Raw genomic sequence first — 17,875 nt, 5'->3', positions numbered from 1 at the left:
TTTCTTACTTCCCCTTCACCATAAGGTCCCAAAGCACAGAGCTTATGGATCAGGCCCACCTAGTCTAGCATCTTCATCATAGAATAATGATACCCTGAGGATCATTTAGTCCAACCACCTGTAATGCAGAATATGCAGCTGTCCCATACAAAGATCAAACCTTCAACCCTGGCATTATCAGAACCATGTTCTAACCAATGGAGCTATCCAGATGTGGGGTGGATATTGGATCCTCCATTCCCCCCCCCCCCATTCAGTTGGTTCTCCCTTAAAAACTAACAGCCAAACAAGAACCACCTTCAAGATTTTATTGTGCCTCTGTGTCTTGGTATATTGGAACATAAGAAACTGATTCATCCTTGTTCCCTCTAACTCAGGATTGTCTACAATGACTGGCAGGATTTCAGAGTGTGTTTCCCCCTAGCCCTACCTGGAGATGCTGGTGATCTTAGGACATTCTGCATACAAAGCAAGATGTTCTTTACTGATTGGGTGAGGATTCTGGCAGCTACCCTCAGGGGAAGGTTGGAAAGAATTCTGGACTGGAGTTATTTTGTTCTTGCAGAGGTACCAGCATGTTGGGAGATGGAGAGAGACTACAGAAAGGAAATCTGGATGGCTGCCCAGAGCTAATGGCATCTTTTTGTTTGGGATGTGGCGTATTATGGCTCCTGTAAGCAGAAATCAAAAATGAAATGGCTGGAATGTGGATAACAACAGGGAAAAATATTTCACACAGAATTATAAAGGCGAAAGTTGAACAGACCAGTGGTTGCAAATTAAGTGAAGGATCAACATCGGAATGGTTTATTGACGAATGAAGAAATGCAATGTGATATTAGATGATCAGCACTCCGCAAAATTCAGAGGATGGGAAGTCACCCAAAGATATATAATTTGGCAGTTTAATTTGGCTGTTTTTGATTTTCGAATCCCCACGACGGGGTGAGCTCCCGGTGCTCGGTCCCAGCTCCTGCCAACCTAGCAGTTTGAAAGCACGCCAAAAAAAAAGTGCAAATAGATAAATAGGTACTGCTCCGGTGGGAAGGTGAATGGTGTTTCCGTGCGCTGCTCTGGTTTTGGTGTTCCGTTGCACCAGAAGCAGCTTAGTCCTGCTCGCCACATGACCCGGAAAAACTGCGGACAAACGCTGGCTCCCTCGGCCAGTAAAGCAAGATGAGCGTTGCAACCCCAGAGTCGTCTGCAACTGGACCTAACTGTCAGGGGTCCTTTACCTTTTTATTTTTGATTGTATTGTGATTTGGAATGTTTTGATATGGTTTTTATTGGATTATTAAAATGGAAAATTTTAAAAATTATTTTTTTTTAAAAAAAAAGATGTTCTACCACTGAGCTATATGGCCCTTCCCTTTTATGCAATACACCTCGTGCCTAAGTACAGCTCACATACAAATTCTGACTAGCTTCCAGATAAACCCCAGATGAAAAGGAGCACCAACCAAACTACATGGAAATCAAGGAACAAATGTTTATCTTATTTAATATTTTGTGAGGAGACTTAAAAACTTCATCTGCAATAATATCCAGATTTTAGCTAGCCCTTTCACAGGTCCCATTGCAGAATTGGCAGGTCTTTTTATTAACAAAATGCACACACACTTAGAGCTCTTGTACATGAATAGATTACAAAGTGTTGTATAATTAACTTTTCGTTATGTTTTGAGCTAAACATGGAGCATTTCTCACTAATTTACAGCACAGTGTTCATTTAATCATATGTTAATTATAGTACGACTCGGAATCTGAGTGAATATTTGAGGTTAGCACATTAAGCATTAACTGTGAAATCGACAGGACGTATCATGAAAGGAAAGCATAGCAGGCAGCAGCAGAGAGTGCATTGAGATGTGGGAAATGTTGTGTTAGTTTTGCTTCATAGTGCTTCTGTCCCATTTTCTAATGTTCCTTTTCAGTACCTGCTGCATTGTAGAATGGTGGATTTTTGACTGATTTTTGTCACAATAGATTTTACTCACAGCAGTGGGCATGGTGTCATTCAACATCCTATGTCATTGGACAACATTGCATCAAATAACATGGAAATGAACACTAAACATGCCGTATATTCCATACCTTCCAACATGCTGAGTCCCAAAACAGGGACACGCATCTCCCTGTCCATGCTCCCATGTCAGTCACGTGACCCACAGAAGATCACCGAGGCCAAAAGATGTCTTTTTCAGGGCAAGATTGGTGCGAAATCATGCGATATCATGTTGCCCAAAATGGCCACTGTGCTGGCATAGATCAAAAATGGGATATCATGGGTTTTCCCCAGGACATTTGCAGGGTATGTATTCCATTAGTTTGCTAGAGGTGGCTTTTACGACATGTGAAAGCTCAAATATAATGGGGATATGAGGAAGAAGTATAGGTTGGATTGTGGGGAATCTAGTCAAGTTAGGAGCTATGAGGAGAGGAGAGAGGAGCGTGAGAGGAATCACAGAGGCCTACAGTCAGTCACCTTCATGCAGCCACAACAGCTAAAACTCTAGGCAAAAAAAACCCAACAAGAATTCCATCACTCCAATCTGCTGGCTGCCTACGTCTATTGTGACTGAGGTCCTGCCACAGAGCTAGAAGCTCACTGCAACCAAATTGAGCCAAAAAGCTGAGGCCTAACCTTCAGGATTTCTCTTGAATTAGAACAAATTGTAAATTGACATTTTTTGTAAACTGGATAAACTTCTACACACATGCATGCACACACAAGATTCAATTTTTGAGCAAGAAACACATTACAAATTCACAGTTCTGGAATATTCTCATTTTGGTTTCTCAGATGAACTACAAGTTAGTTTGAAAAACATTTTATTAAAATGATAAATATTCATTTTGGGTTACAACCAATGTAGCACCAGCACAAAGGTATTCACATAAAGTGAATTTTTGAACTCTTGATTCCACCAGCAGGGCAATGGCAGTTTCCCTAGAAATAAATGCAACTTTATAGGTAGGTCCATATGGTAAAATCTATTGTTTTCCCTGTAGTGATGTATGGAAGTGAGAGCTGGACCATAAATAAGGCTGATTGCCAAAGAATTGATGCTTTTGAATTATGTTGCTGGCGGAGACTCTTGAGAGTCCCGTGGACTGCAAGAAGAACAAACCTATCCATTCTTAAGGAAATCAGCCCTGAGTGCTCACTGGAAGGACAGATCCTAAAGCTGAGGCTCCAATACTTTGGCCACCTCATGAGAAGAGAAGACTCCCTGGAAAAGACCCTGATGTTGGGAAAGATGGAGGGCACAAGGAGAAGGGGACGACAGAGGATGAGATGGTTGGATAGTGTTCTCGAAGCTACCAGCATGAGTTTGACCAAACTGCGGGAGGCAGTGGAAGACAGAAGTGCCTGGTGTGCTCTGGTCCACGGGGTCACGAAGAGTCAGACACAACTAAACGACTAAGCAACAACAACAAGGACAGCCATTTTGGAATGCCTGACATGGTCCTCAGCTTGTCAGGGTAGTGGAGAATGTGAGTGAAGAGAAAAAACTTTCATTTCCACTTTCTTCTTTGTGCATGCTTAAACCACACCTTCATAATTAAAGGTAGCAAAAGGGAGAATGGGAAGATTCCTTTCAATATTGGCCATGGGATTCAGGGGAGCATAGAGAAATTGGTTCATTTTTGTTCAGTCCTGGGGAAGACTGAGTGGAGCTTGACCATTTTTGATTAGCTGAAAATGGAGTGTATCATCGATCACCTACAGAATAAAGGTTATTTTTCCACTAACAACTTTCCCCTTGCAAAATAAATATTTGAGGAGTGTTGCCCCTCCCCCCCCAAAAGGAAAATAAATCTGGTTTAGAAATAGTAAGATAAATCTTGCCATGCTATAGAATGATGTCCCAATTAGAGTTGGTTTCTGTTCCAGCTGATTCAACAATTTAATGAGCGCATGAAACCTCTATTAGCATTAATTGAAGTTCTGTGCATGTACTGAGGGCAGAATAAATCCCTGCAGATTTTAAAACTGTGGATGCATATAAACAGCATGGAGGAAATAAAGGCTTGCAGTGGAATGTAAAAAAATTCCTGCAAATTATATTAGCATGAATGGGAGATTGATTTAGGAGAGCAGTCTAAGGGCAAGGGAGTGTAAACAAAGAAGGGGGGGGTCTGCTGACCTCAAACTGAGACAGAGAATATTTTTAATATAGGCTCGGTCTGAGCTTGACCACCTGTAAACATTAGGAAACAGCGTGTGCATATTTATAATGAAATATCCACAGAGACAATCAAGCTTACTATATTGAATGCTGCTGACGGGAGTCAAATAATATTGTGTTTGGATTTAATTTTTCAAGTGCTCCAATTGTAGAGAGTAAACAAAACATATTATATGCTGGAAGTTTATTCCTTCTAAAAGCATCTTTCTGATGACTTATGCAGCAGGCCTCCATCATCTCCTCAACCTCCTTAGTTGGATGGATATAACTTTTCAATATGGAAAGTTGGGTTTGATAACAGCATCACCATCACCCTTGCTAGCTCCAGGCTTTTTAGAGGGATGCTTTAGCAACACAGAAAGCTACCGTATTTTTCGCTCTATAGGACGCACCTGACCATAGGACGCACCTTGTTTTATAGGGGGAGAACAAGGGGAAAAAGAATCTCCCCCTCTCTGCGCAGTGCCCCTTCAGCGAAGCAGCAGGAGAAACGGAGCCCCTTCCATTTCTCCTCCCACTTTGCTGAAGGGGCGCTGCGCAGCTCTCCCTCTCTGTGCAGCACCAGGAAAGCGAGAGGGGTCAGTGTGCACCGACCCCTCTCGCTCTCCAGGCTTCAGTGAAAGGAACCCAAAGCCTCTGGAGCGCGGCAGGAGCTCTCCCACTGCGCTTTGGAGGCTTCGCGTTGCTATCGCTGAAGCAATGGAGCCTGCATTCGCTCCATAAGATGCACACACATCTCCCCTTAGTTTTTGCAGGGGGGAAACTGCGTCTTATAGAGCGAAAAATACGGTACTTTATATCGGCCTCATTCACAAACCATGGCTCAGCATGAATGCACAAAGGTAACCATAGGGGAAACCTTGGCTACAGATCATTCCAAGTCCCTCATGATCACTCACCATCCCAGGTTCAGACAACATGCTAAGATTGGGTTGCTGCTCTGCACTGAGCTGAAGAGCTTGAGAAGGAGCAATATGGAAGCAATTTAGTTCTGTATTATCTAGAGTGACTCACAGCTGCTTCCCAGCGTTTAAAATAGTGGGCATTACCAGCCCTGCCTGTAAAGGTTGGGGGTTGACCCTGGGACATTCTGCAGGCAAAGAACACGCTCTACCAGACAGAGGTCCTTTGGCTGGGTTGGGACGCTATGGGATTGGGAGGCCAACTCCCATCTCTTGCAGGGGCGCAATTAGTGCCAGAGCCGTCCGTTAAGAGTTTGGGTGTAATCTTCGACACCTCCCTTTCCATGGAGGCGCAGATCACAGCTATAACAAAGGCAGCATTTATTCACCTCCACCAAGCTAAGCAGTTGGCTCCTTACCTCTCTCGCCCTGACCTAGCCACTGTGATCCATGCGACGGTCACTTCCAGGCTTGATTATTGTAACTCGCTCTACGTGGGGCTGCCCTTGAGACTGACCCAGAAACTCTAGCGGGTGCAGAATGCCGCAGCGAGACTTCTTACGGGGTCCTCACCATGGGATCACATTCACCCAATGCTATTCCAGCTGCACTGGCTCCCGGTGGAGTACAGGATCAGGTTTAAGGTGCTGGTTTTAACCTTTAAAGCCCTATATGGCCTAGGACCCTCGTACCTACAGGACCGCCTCTCCTGGTATGTCCCACGGAGGACCTTACGGTCTTCAAATAAAAACATATTGGAGATCCCGGGCCACAGGGAGGTTAGGCTGAACTCTCTGTCACAAGAGACTAGAGCCCTGCAGGACTTGACATCTTTCCGTTCCACCAGGCCTTTGGCCAAGGCACAGTCTGACCCCCTCTCTCCTTCTGTAATTCTCATAGACCTCTAGCCCAATGGTTGCCATTAATTTGATTCTGAATTGATTTTAGAATGTATTTTAATTCATTGACTGTACACTTTATGTACACTGTGCTATTTTTACTTGTTGTTAGCTGCTCTGAGCCTGGCTTTGGCCAGGATATAAATAAAAAGTTGTTGTTGTTGTTACCGTTGAGCTACAACCCTTCCCTATGATACGAAGAAGGTAGAGTCACACCCAATATGATGTCTCCCATTACTGCCATGGGAAACGCCACATTTCTTGAAATTCTGCCTTCTGTATGAGACTTATACAGACACAACTAGTTGTGCCCTTTTGTTTCACTGTAACCTGATATCCAAGGATGCAGGGGATTGGACATTGATAAGAGTTGGGGGACATTGCCTCCTTTGAACTGAAGCGGCCACACAAAGCCACCAGGTGCCCATTAGGGCCAAGAAAACTTCGTAAGGAAGCAATTCGGCTTCTTTACCTATCAGTCTCGTGTATATACTCCCCTCCTTTTTTTAACGGAGTGCGCTGCTTCCGGGTTTCGCCGCTCGTGCATGCACAGATGCTCAAAATGACGTCACATGCATGCACGGAAGCAACCAAACATGACCCGCACACGGCAGACGCGCCATCACATCTTGCATTCCATTTGGGATGCGGCTGGGGATCCAGAACGGATTCTGTTCGCATCCCGAGGTACCACTGTAATATAAAAATACAGTTTGACTTTTCTCACTTGTTTAGTTACTTGTCCATCTAGTAACTATTTAGATCTGTCTTATTGATATCCAAACATAGCTACAGTGGTGCCTCGCAAGACGAAAACAATTCGTTCCGCGAGTCTTTTCGTCTTGCGATGTTTTTCGTCTTGTGAAGCACGGTCCGTCACAACTGCGCCTCTTCAAGCGGCTTTTTAAAAAAAGCGCAAGACGTTTTCGTCTTGCGAAGCAAGCCCATAGGGAAATTCGTCTAGCGAAGCAACGCAAAACCAAAAAACCCTTTCGTCTAGCGAGTTTTTTGTCTTGTGAGGCATTCGTCTTGCGGGGCACCACTGTACTGCATCTGTGAAATAAAGATCCATTTATTTGTTTATTTAATAAACTTAAATGGTTTCGGAGGGTGGTAGATCACTGCCAATTTTTGATCCTTGTTGGTAGATCATAGCCAACTTTAGGTTGGACATGCCTGTTCTAGAAGAAAAGCTCTGCTCAGGGGTGTGCAGAGGACAGAGAAATATAGGCAGACAAGAAGATCCAGTTCATTCTCTGGGAATCATTATGCTACAGGAATTATACAGTGGAATCTAATGAGCTTCTTACTTTAGAATTAATTTTGCAATTAGCATTAATAAGCACAGCATCGGAATCATTCCCCTTTCCCTCCATGGTACACAACAATAAATGCAATCAAAACACACTAGCAGATTGCTGTGAATCTGTCGATGGATTAGATTTTAAATAGAGGAGAATAAAACACTGAGCCAATTGCGAGATCCTATGAGCTCTTCTTTTCTAAAGAAAGTGAGCTGGATTTATATAATTCCATCAAGGGTATTTACAGAAACAGAAAGGTTGTGCTGGAATAAAGAATGTGCCATAGTGAGGCAGGATGCTTATTCGTAAAGCAGTTATACGGATGGCAAAGAGTCCAGGGAACTGCAGAGCTATTATTATGCAGCATCGCACGGACTGTAGGTGCCTTAATGGGATTGCTGAGGTCTGCGGTTTCCCTCTGCTCCCAGTATATACATGCTACATGCAAAGCTGCCCTTAAAATGTAGGCTCTTCATTCACAAAATTGGTAGCTTAGCTACTTCCAGTTGGCCAGGTGTGTGGAACAGGTCTCGGTGTTTCGATTGCTGGGAATGGAGTTGAGAGATGACCTAACCTGGGGAGAAGACAGTAAAGACCTGACAAAGAGAACACAGCAGAGGTTATATTTTCTGAGAATCCAACGGAAAAATAATCTCTCAAAGGACCTGTTGATGGGATTTTACCATTGTACTGTGGAGAGCGTGTTAACTTATGTCTGTATGTGTGGTTTGGGAGCTGCAAGGTCAGGGAAAAAACAATGCTGTCCAGGGTTGTAAAGACTGCGGAGAGAATAACTGGGTGCACTCTTCCCACCTTGGATCAAATCTATGCTTCCATAAGAAAGTTGCAGGATAGTACGCTCCCCAGAAATGATCTCTTTCAGCTTCTCCCTTCTGGAAGAAGGTACAGGGTTATAAAGACTAGGACTAGCCTCCTGAAAAACAGTTTTCATCCAAATGTGATTTTGGTTTTAAACGCAGTGTAAGGTAGTCTCTGTGGGAGTATATTGTATTTAATTATGGGGTATCAGAGTTTTTTAGGGGGTTAACCAGGCTGGGATAGCTGGGATAGCAGGCTTGTTGGTTTTTCAATGTCTGATGTAGTTTGTTTTTTTCAATTTCGTTGTTCTGTATGGGACAATGACAATAAAGATTATCATATTGTATCGAAGTGGGACGATTGCCTGCTGGACCTCCTTTAACAATGTACAGTATGTAGTTCCATGTTTGGATTCCCTCATGGTGTCAATGCAAAATAAAAGAAGCGACAGACTCACATGAGCACGGACAGAAAATACTCGTGAGCTGAACCCACCCTTTGAAATATCAGTTCACATGCATTGACAGGAAAGTGCTGCAAATATGAGAGATTTTCCTCTGTGGTTTAGACCACAGCGCCACCCACGTCCTAGTAACTAGATTACAGGTGCTGATTTTTACACAAAGTATTGTCTCTGCAATGCCTTGCAGGACACATTGGAGATAAGACTGGTACCAGGGTCAAGAAAGTTCTTAATGGGGCTCTCCTGCCATATTAAATTATGCCAACCTTTTTACGCATACTGTGATCTACAGTAATAAACCACAGAAAAAGTTCAGATTGGCAAGCACCTATTCACAACCTTTGCTGCATATAATTTACATCTCAAGTCAGATCTTAAAATAGGCCAGTAAGGTCATTAGTAGTATTTTATGCTGATTATTCTTCATGGCCTAATTAATAGGGATTGATGGGTGCTCAGCTCAAAGTTCATTTTTGTCTAGTGTTGCTACAAATTCATTTATTCAAATGGGAGACATCACAAACATTCGGCAGCCTGCAATTTGCATATGAAAACAGAGCCATCAGGTACCATTGGGACAACATATTACATATTGGTAACAGAGATTCTACTAATGAAGAATGAATTTAAGATTTTAATAGAAGGAAGTTTATTGCTAACTTTATTGTGCAGGCGAGCTAAACTCTCAGATCTGTGGATTCACCAGGAATTTGCTGCCAGTGTACAGCCACCATGTCTGTTTTATGGAATGCATGCTTTTCATTGAGTCCATTGCATGTAGGGAAGGGAGATTTAACCCTTCTCTCCCCAACCAAGAGCCTAATTGAATTCCACATGCCCTAGCTCGCATTGCAATTAGCTTTAGAATAAAATCTCCCAATTAGAGCAAATTGGAGTTTTCTCCTGTCCTAAGGCTAATTGTTGCCTCGGGATAGGGGGATCTTCAGAATTTTGACTCCGCTCCACATTCACTGTGATCCTGACGAAAATCATTGGAGGGTTGAACACAGCAGTTGTTATTTTAATATCCAGGTGTAGTTGATAACCACACTGTCTATTTTTCTCTGAGGGGCTGGGCACAGGAGGAGAAATGGTGGAGACCGCCTCTGCTTCCTGACCCACCATCTCCCAGAACCTGGTGAGCCTTAAAAGTAGGAGAGCAAAGAGCTCGAAAACAGAGGGCACACGTAGAGGAGGTGATGATGACAACGAATGAGGAACAACGCCATTATCCAAGGGGCTGGGTTCTATAGCCTCTCTCTATAAAGTTTGAAATAAAAAAGGACTGTAAGAAACCTTTCCTTGCCTTTATACTTTCCTGGGCAACCAGCTGGGAGCCACTGACAGCATCGTGACAGGTGCAGACTAAATCTGTATTTCCCCTTTACAACAGACCAATTTCTAATCAGGTGGGGGAAATAATACTCACCCACTGAGTTTTATTGAGAGAGCATAGTGAATGGCAATTTAAATGTTGACCATGATGGCTGTCCCAAAGGCAGAAGGATTTTGGCTGTGTGTATAAGAAAGCCCTGCTACCCAAATTCCTGTCTCTATTTATGTTTCTTCTCTAAAGCTTCACTTCCCCTCAAGCGTTTTTGATTTGCTTGTTCGCTATATTTCTTCAGTGTACTAGATTCACTGCTGCAGAGTCCATCCGCCACTACCTTCATGATAATATCATCTGTATTTTCCATAAGACGTGGGTGAATGCACAGCAATTTTAGAGAATAAAGGCTAGTGTGGAAACCATCTGAGTGTGGATTTCAACCCAGATCTTCCCAGTTACACCCCATCCTTTTATCCATTGTATCCCACTAACTCTTGCTATTTCAGGTGACTAGAAGGAAAGAGTAGCTACTAATGATGTCATTTCAAGGAAGAAACTGGAACATTTAAATCGATTTAAAAATTCATTTAACCTTTGAAACTCTCTTAAACATAATATTGACTTTCTTCCGGTTAATTCCTTTGCCTAACCTCCTTAGCACTAATATGTCAGGTACATGGAGAAAAGGAGTGAAAAGGTCAACATGATTCTACCTTCTAATTTTATGTTTCAGTTAATATTTTATAACATGTTAAAAGCAAAGTAAATTGATTGAAATGCTCTTACACATCTTAGAGCCACAATAAATCAGTTGCGTGCATTGGTACTATGTAGGGGAATGAATTCTAAGGCAAATTGGAATACTTCAAAGTGTGAGGTGAGTGAGGTTCACCAGGTGACCTTCGGTCAATCGCTCACTCTCAACCTAACCTAACTCACAGGATTGTTATGCGGATTAGCTGAAGAGGGGGAGAACCATGTAAGTTACCTTGAGCTCCTTGGAGAAAAATGTGGGGGTATAAATGCAATAAGTACGTAAATAATATAGTCCCATGAGTTGGTTCAGGACCTCTGCAAAGTTTTCTGATGCTCTATCATCTCTGTAATATTCTGAGCATATAGGTCTTTGTCTTTCTATACCTCTCAATTATTTTAAGAGGGGAAACCCTTGCTTCCCCCTTCCCAATAGAGATTCTAGAGGGAAATGTCACAGGCAGAAACAATATTTTCTATAACAGCATCTGTAAATCTTCACTTGGTTTTCTTTAACCCTTTATTGATTGTTCAGTAGCACCTTGTAGACCAGCTAAGTTTGTTGTGGTATAAGCTTTCGTGTGCATGTACACTTCTTCAGATGCTGCTTCGTGTATGCACACAAAAGCTTATACCAGAACAAACCTAGTTGGTCTAGAAGGTGCTACTGGACAATTTTTTTATTTATTTATTTTTATTTCAACTGCGTCAGACCAACACAGCTACCTACCTGAACCTTTATCGATTGATATCCTTTTCAAATTGGTTGATTTTAATGTGGAGAGTGCATCTTAAACATATATTCAGTTGTTAGTACTGCAAGGCCAAGAGCTTCTTCTTAAAAACAGGCCACTGACAACAATTTCCACAATGTTGCACCCAAACATTTGCTGAGTATCTTCAATCTCAAATCCAAACTTCTAGAATAGTTATTTTAGAGGAAGTGAACAGATGCCAATCAAACCAATTTCACCCTCAGCTCCACTTCTGACTGATTCCAGGAGCTCTCCAAATTAGATAACTGAACAATAAAAGGGGCAATTCTTTGCTCAGTATTGAGAAGATTTACAAGCACAGATGCGTTGTGGACTGGCAGAAGGGTCTCTGCGGTTCTATAAAAATGAAATCATAAACATCTTTCAGCTAAGAAATGAAATTAGAATGTCATAGTAGCAATAATTTTATTAAATCCAGACAATGAACTCAATTAGAAAACCCAGTTGAAAGAATAAACTGTGAAGAACTTTCACAATTAGTTGAGCAGCAAATATTTTTGCTTTTCTCTCTCTTGTTCATACTTTGCCAAGAAGAAGCTGCAGAAAATTTACAACCTAAGTTTTCTCACTGGCCTACACCCAAATGCCAAGGCTGGTAAACATTTTTATGATATAAACATGCAATTCACATATGTCTGTCTCTATAGCATCTATATCTAGCGATCATCTACAGTGGATGCTCGGGTTGCAAACGTGATCCATGTGGGAGGCACGTTCACAACCTGCAGTGTTTGCAACCCACAGCGCCGTGTCTGCGCATGCATGGGTCACGCTTCTGCGCATGCTCAAAGCACGATTTAGTGCTTTTGTGCATGCGCGAGCGCCAAAACCCGGAAGTAACTCGTTCTGGTACTTCCGGGTTTGGCACAGTGTGCAACCCGAAAACACACAACCTGAAGCGTCTGTAACCCTAGGTATGACTGTATCATCTATCTATCTACCTATCTACCTACCTACCTACCTACCTATCTATCCATCTATCAGTCTATACTATATAGATTTATACATTATCTATACATACACAACAGCACAATCCTATACAGCAAGCCCATGCAGAGGATAGCCGAGTACACTTGCCCCGGGCATTGGAGGGTTAAGCAAGCTAGGAGGTCCCGCTAGGGTCCTGCCAGACTTTGGCTATGATGCCAAAACCACCCTGTGACTCCCACCCAACCGAGGACTCCCACCTGCAGGCCTCAGTTATCTGTATGGGCCTGCTATACAGACATAAGCACCACATAATGCTGCACAACAGAGAAAGCTGAAATGTCAACATTTTGAGTTCCAGGAAAGTGAAATAACAATAGTTTCTCATCCAATACAGCAACAGAAAACATAATGGCACTAAGCACTATAGTGTACCATCAGGGCACTGCTAAGTTTTGAAACTTCACCATCTGTGTGATTGCGTCTACCACAGATTGGAGGAGGGCAAGACAAGCCAAATACTATATTTTTCATTCTATAAGACGCACCAGACCGCAAGACACACCTAGTTTTTGGAGGAGGAAAACAAGAAAAAAAATATTCTGAATCTCAGAAGCCAGAACAGCAAGAGGGATCGCTGCGCAGTGAAAGCAGCAATCCCTCTTGCTGTTCTGGCTTCTGGGATAGCTGCGCAGCCTGCATTCGCTCCATAAGACACACACACATTTCCCTTTACTTTTTAGGAGGGAAAAAGTGAGTTTTATAGAGCAAAAAATATGGTATGTGACAGAATGGAGGATTGTGGAGTGCTTCCTTCAAACTTTAAGATTTCTGAAACTGGGGAGGAGGAAGATTACTAACAGCTAGGGAGCGGAAAAACTCAATTCAGTTCACATTCAAACATGAACCTACAGTACTTTATGTACACACACGTTCCCGAAAAAAATGGAATAATTTTTATTGAATAAAACAAAATGCACATGTTTACAAACAACTAGAAAAAAAATTTCAAGGACTATTAGAACTGGCCCAAGTAACTAATGCTTTCCTAAACAGCATGCAGACTTAAGCACAGCTCTCTTCCAAAGTTTGTGCTTCTCTGAATTTTGCAATGCGGTTCTCCAGTGAAGTAGTGTGTTTAAAAATGCATATTTAAAGCAAAGAGAGCATAAAATGCACATATTAATGAAAACAGCCTACACAAATGGATTGCAATAGGGAATATTGTTTAGCAATATTAGAGAAATTTGCACTAAATGCCTGTGAATCTCCATGATAATATTTTAATCTGAAATTAAGATTGGACAAATAAGAAACTGCAATTGACAGTTCCATCAATCCCTACTAACAGCACCCAGAAATGCGTTGATGCTTGCCAAACAACTGATACACCAAAGCTTTGAACAATATTGTTTAAAGCGAAAATACCTCCTGCATGTATATTATGATCCATTGCCTCTCTAAATAATGAAATTTTTGCATTGCTTTTCAAAACCGTTCAGACTTTGGTGAGCTTCTAGAGGAAGATCTCCAGATGTGGAAAAACTGATCAAGAACCTGGCTACATATATATTTATATACTGTACAAGGGGTCGTGATCAATATATTTTTTAAAAGCACAAATGCAAATGGTAGAGATAGTAGATCTGAAGTGTGTACTAGGGGTGTGTCTTGGCCCTGTTTACTTTCTGTATTATGAGGTGAATATGGTGATTCAGGTGAGGTTTCCAGGTGAGTCAGGTGGATGACATTGTCTCCACACCAATGTTTCCTAGGGAGCCTTTCTTACACCACCAGTTTCTTCTTGCAGGAAAACTACTACAGTCATCATTCTGAATTTTGTGGGGCTTTTTCGCCTTAGAAGGGGTGCCCCTTCCTGCAAATTGCATCTAAGTCTGGCAACAAATAAAATGGACTCCCCCCCTTTCAAAAAAATCAAAATCATGCCCTGAATGAAAGCCCTGCTTTCATATATCTGTTTGAAATTTGACAGGCTTAATGGATGCTTGAGGGATTCCGGTGCCTGAAAATTTCATCTACTTCTATGAAAAGGAGAAATTTTTTAAAAAAAACTATAACTTTTTTATCATTCCACATGATAGTGAATGTGGGGTATCACTTCTTGTCAATGGATATAATTCAGTCTCTGATAATGAGCCAAAACGGAAAGACACACAGAGAAGCCCTGAAAACAGATTGAACTGTTTCTCAAAGCTACAGATAGAAGCAGAGTCTTGTGGCTGCTGCACAGCCCTAGTATATCTGGCTTAAACTTTTATGAATAACACACAGGGCCACATATCCCTAGAAGGAAAATGTGCTGCGCTGTTTAATAGTTTCAGAAACATTATAAATGAAACTCCTTAATCATCCACTGCCACTAGGTTTATACCTTGCCTATTAAGGCTGTACTCCATAAATATTTTCTTCCTGAGAATCCCTAGAGTATAAATAGAATACTTCTCTGTGAACTGGCTTTGTCTTAGCTTCAACACCTTTAAATTGAACCAGTGGATCCCTTTAACCTTGGGAGGGGGGGTGAAGATATTTTGTATACTCACAAGTCCTCTAGAAATGATGCTTACTTGGCTAGTACTGGGGGGGAATTTGGAGCACTGGGTGGGGGAGGTGGTCAGTGTTGAGTCATAGCATGGGTGGCAAATCAGGAGTGAGGGGTAGCTTGCCTGTGCAAGGAGGCATCCCCTTTCCCTTGTCCTCTGTTGTTCTGAGAGGGTACCTACTCATCCAAAAAACACATCAGTGTGGGTGTTAAATGTTCAGAAAAAGTCAGAAGCCCAAGGCACTATAAGTTCCTCAACTAAGTTTATTCAACATTTGTCAGTGACAACAGCTCACTCATAGGAAAACAAGAGCCAAACTGACTGGACAACTCAATAATAAACCCAAGCATGAACTGACCATTGACAGTTGACTGTTGAAAGTGCATGCACTTACTTGCCATTAGAATGTTTGTCTACCAACACTTATACGATTGGTTAGAACGCGCCTTGTAACCTAAGATGTGTTAAACTCAATACATAACAGTGGGATTCCACAGTCACTTGGGCAGAAGGTTTGGGAGGGTGATTTCCACCATTGGCATCTGGGAACTCCTCTTTTTTCCCTTACTGAACATTTCAAAAATAGATATAGGGCAGTGGTGGTGAACCTTTCTGAGATCAAGTGCCCAAACTGCAACCCAAAACCTACTTATTTATCACAGAGTTGTTGAGCGTTTTTGGGGAGGATTGACCAAAGTTGTTGACTTGGGGGGGGGATTACAGTGGTACCTCGGGTTAAGAACTTAATTTGTTCTGGAGGTCCGTTCTTAACCTGAAACTGTTCTTAACCTGAGGTAGCACTTTAGCTAATGGGGCCTCCCACTGCCACCACGCCACCGAGTGTTCTCATCCTGAAGCAAAGTTCTTAACCCAAGGTACTATTTCTGGGTTAGCGGAGTCTGTAACCTGAAGCGTCTGTAACCCAAGGTACCACTATACATACCAAAGTTGTTGAGCTTTTTTTGTTGAGCACTGTGCCGTGCGGGGGGGGGGGCAACACCAATACACCAATGAAACAGCTGGTTGGCGGGCCCACATCTCAACCAAACGTCACTGTGGCCGGAGCACAATCAAGGAAGCGTTACCAGCTCAAAGCTGTGTTGGAGAGTCTAGGGAGTGGTTTCCATTCACAGCAGCATCGCCCACTCTAAGGAGCGTTTGACCAATGGTGTGTGTGTGCCAACAGAGAGGGCTCTGAGTGCCCACTCTGGCACGCGTGCCATAGGTTCGCCACCACTGATATACAGTAACAACTTTGTGTAACTGATTGGTGATTTTGCATTCTGAGTAAGGTGGTTGAGGGACAAAAAGCATTAGGTCAGCGTTGCCATGGTTCTAAAAGTGAAAATCCAGACACAAAAGTTCTTGAGTTTTTTGTGGGGGGGGGGGACAAAGTTGTTGAGCTTTTGAGCTTTGTAGGGTATTTTTAAGGAAAATCCAACATGAGTTGGCATATGTCTGGGTTTCCGGAAATTCTGCCTGGCCGCTATTTCTGACAGACGAATCCTGGATATGTCTGGGAAATCCCAGATGTATGGCAGCCCTAGATTAGGTACCACAGGACATACTAGTCTTTTTGCTGACCCTGACCCATAGGATCATATTTCACTTAGCTAGCTTTCTAGTTGCACTTTTTTCTATTAAAAATAAATGTACAAAATCCGAAATGATTGATTGCTAGCATGATTTACAATAATGAAGGTAGACTAAGAATGTCAGTAGGAGACTGTTGACTCTGTTGTTAAAGTTCTTAGCTGAATTGTAAATTTTTACAATTTTTTGTATTTATTATTATAGTTCTACTTGTCGCTGTTGATGCTTTTCTTGTGTCATTCGTTTGTTTTACTTAGGTTTTGACTGATGTACCATTTTATGTATTATTGTCATATGCTTCGGTGACAGCTCTTGGTTAAGCAATAAGATTTGAGATTTCCCATCTTGGTCAGAAGTAACAAGGAGGGATATTAAGATAGATGCCCTAGTGAGTACTCTGAAGCATCTTGATGCTGAAAGGTTGTCTACCCAACCTATCTCTCCATGCTGAATGGCTCAAGGCAATATGGGAAAACAACAGTCCCTGAACTCTGGTAGCTTCATCCCATCTAAGTGTTAAACTAGGACAGGATTAAAAAAGGAAGGCTTATCTTAAGTTGACCAGGTGAAGAAACACAGAGATCAAGTCATTGACTGATCTGGTGCCTGGAGCAAGGATGAAGCTCCCTGCCTAAGCTGGACAGAAGGTGGTCCTCTCAGCTCTCTCCTTTATAGGACATCTACTTGGGTTAATAAATGGTAGAAAGTTTCTGCTCATTGCAGAGCCTCATCCTCATATATATACTGCCCATCTGAAGATCACAAGGTGGTTTGCAATATAAAAACACAAAAATACATGCCATAATAACAAACAAAAACAATAACCCCCTTGCCCACAGTTTAAATGACCCTAGATTGTTGAATTAGCCAAAGTCCTGGGAAAAGAGGAATGTTTCTACCTGGTGCTAAATATATGTAACTTATCTGCTGTTTTTACTCCAGGATGCTGGGGCAGTTCCTAGATGATTCAGATTCTGTGGATGAATTTAGAACTTGCTCAAAATGCCAGAAATACCTTCGCAGTCCATGGCTACAATTCAGCGCTCTGTCTCCAGGGCAATCACGGGCTTAAGGGTCCTTCTGCCTTCACTACAGGGCATACTCGCCAGTGCCAGGCTAATAGCTATGGCACTTCTGCACCACTTATTCCCTGATAATCATTTGGCATTTGAACATTTTCATCTTAGTATGGCATGGCAATGAGCACAATGAATCAAAGAAGGAGAGGGAATCAGCTTGTATCACAGCTCATTTTGTCACTGAAGATCATCCAGCACTAGGCTTGAGTGACAGTATGATCATGTGGTGACTATTAACCCATAGATTGCCATATTAAAATGCCACGTGAACCTTCA

This window comes from Podarcis liolepis, assembly GCF_965112155.1.
Source record: "Podarcis liolepis genome assembly, chromosome: 11".
Taxonomy (NCBI): Eukaryota; Metazoa; Chordata; class Lepidosauria; order Squamata; family Lacertidae; genus Podarcis; species Podarcis liolepis.
Note: the sequence above shows the minus strand (reverse complement) of the source record.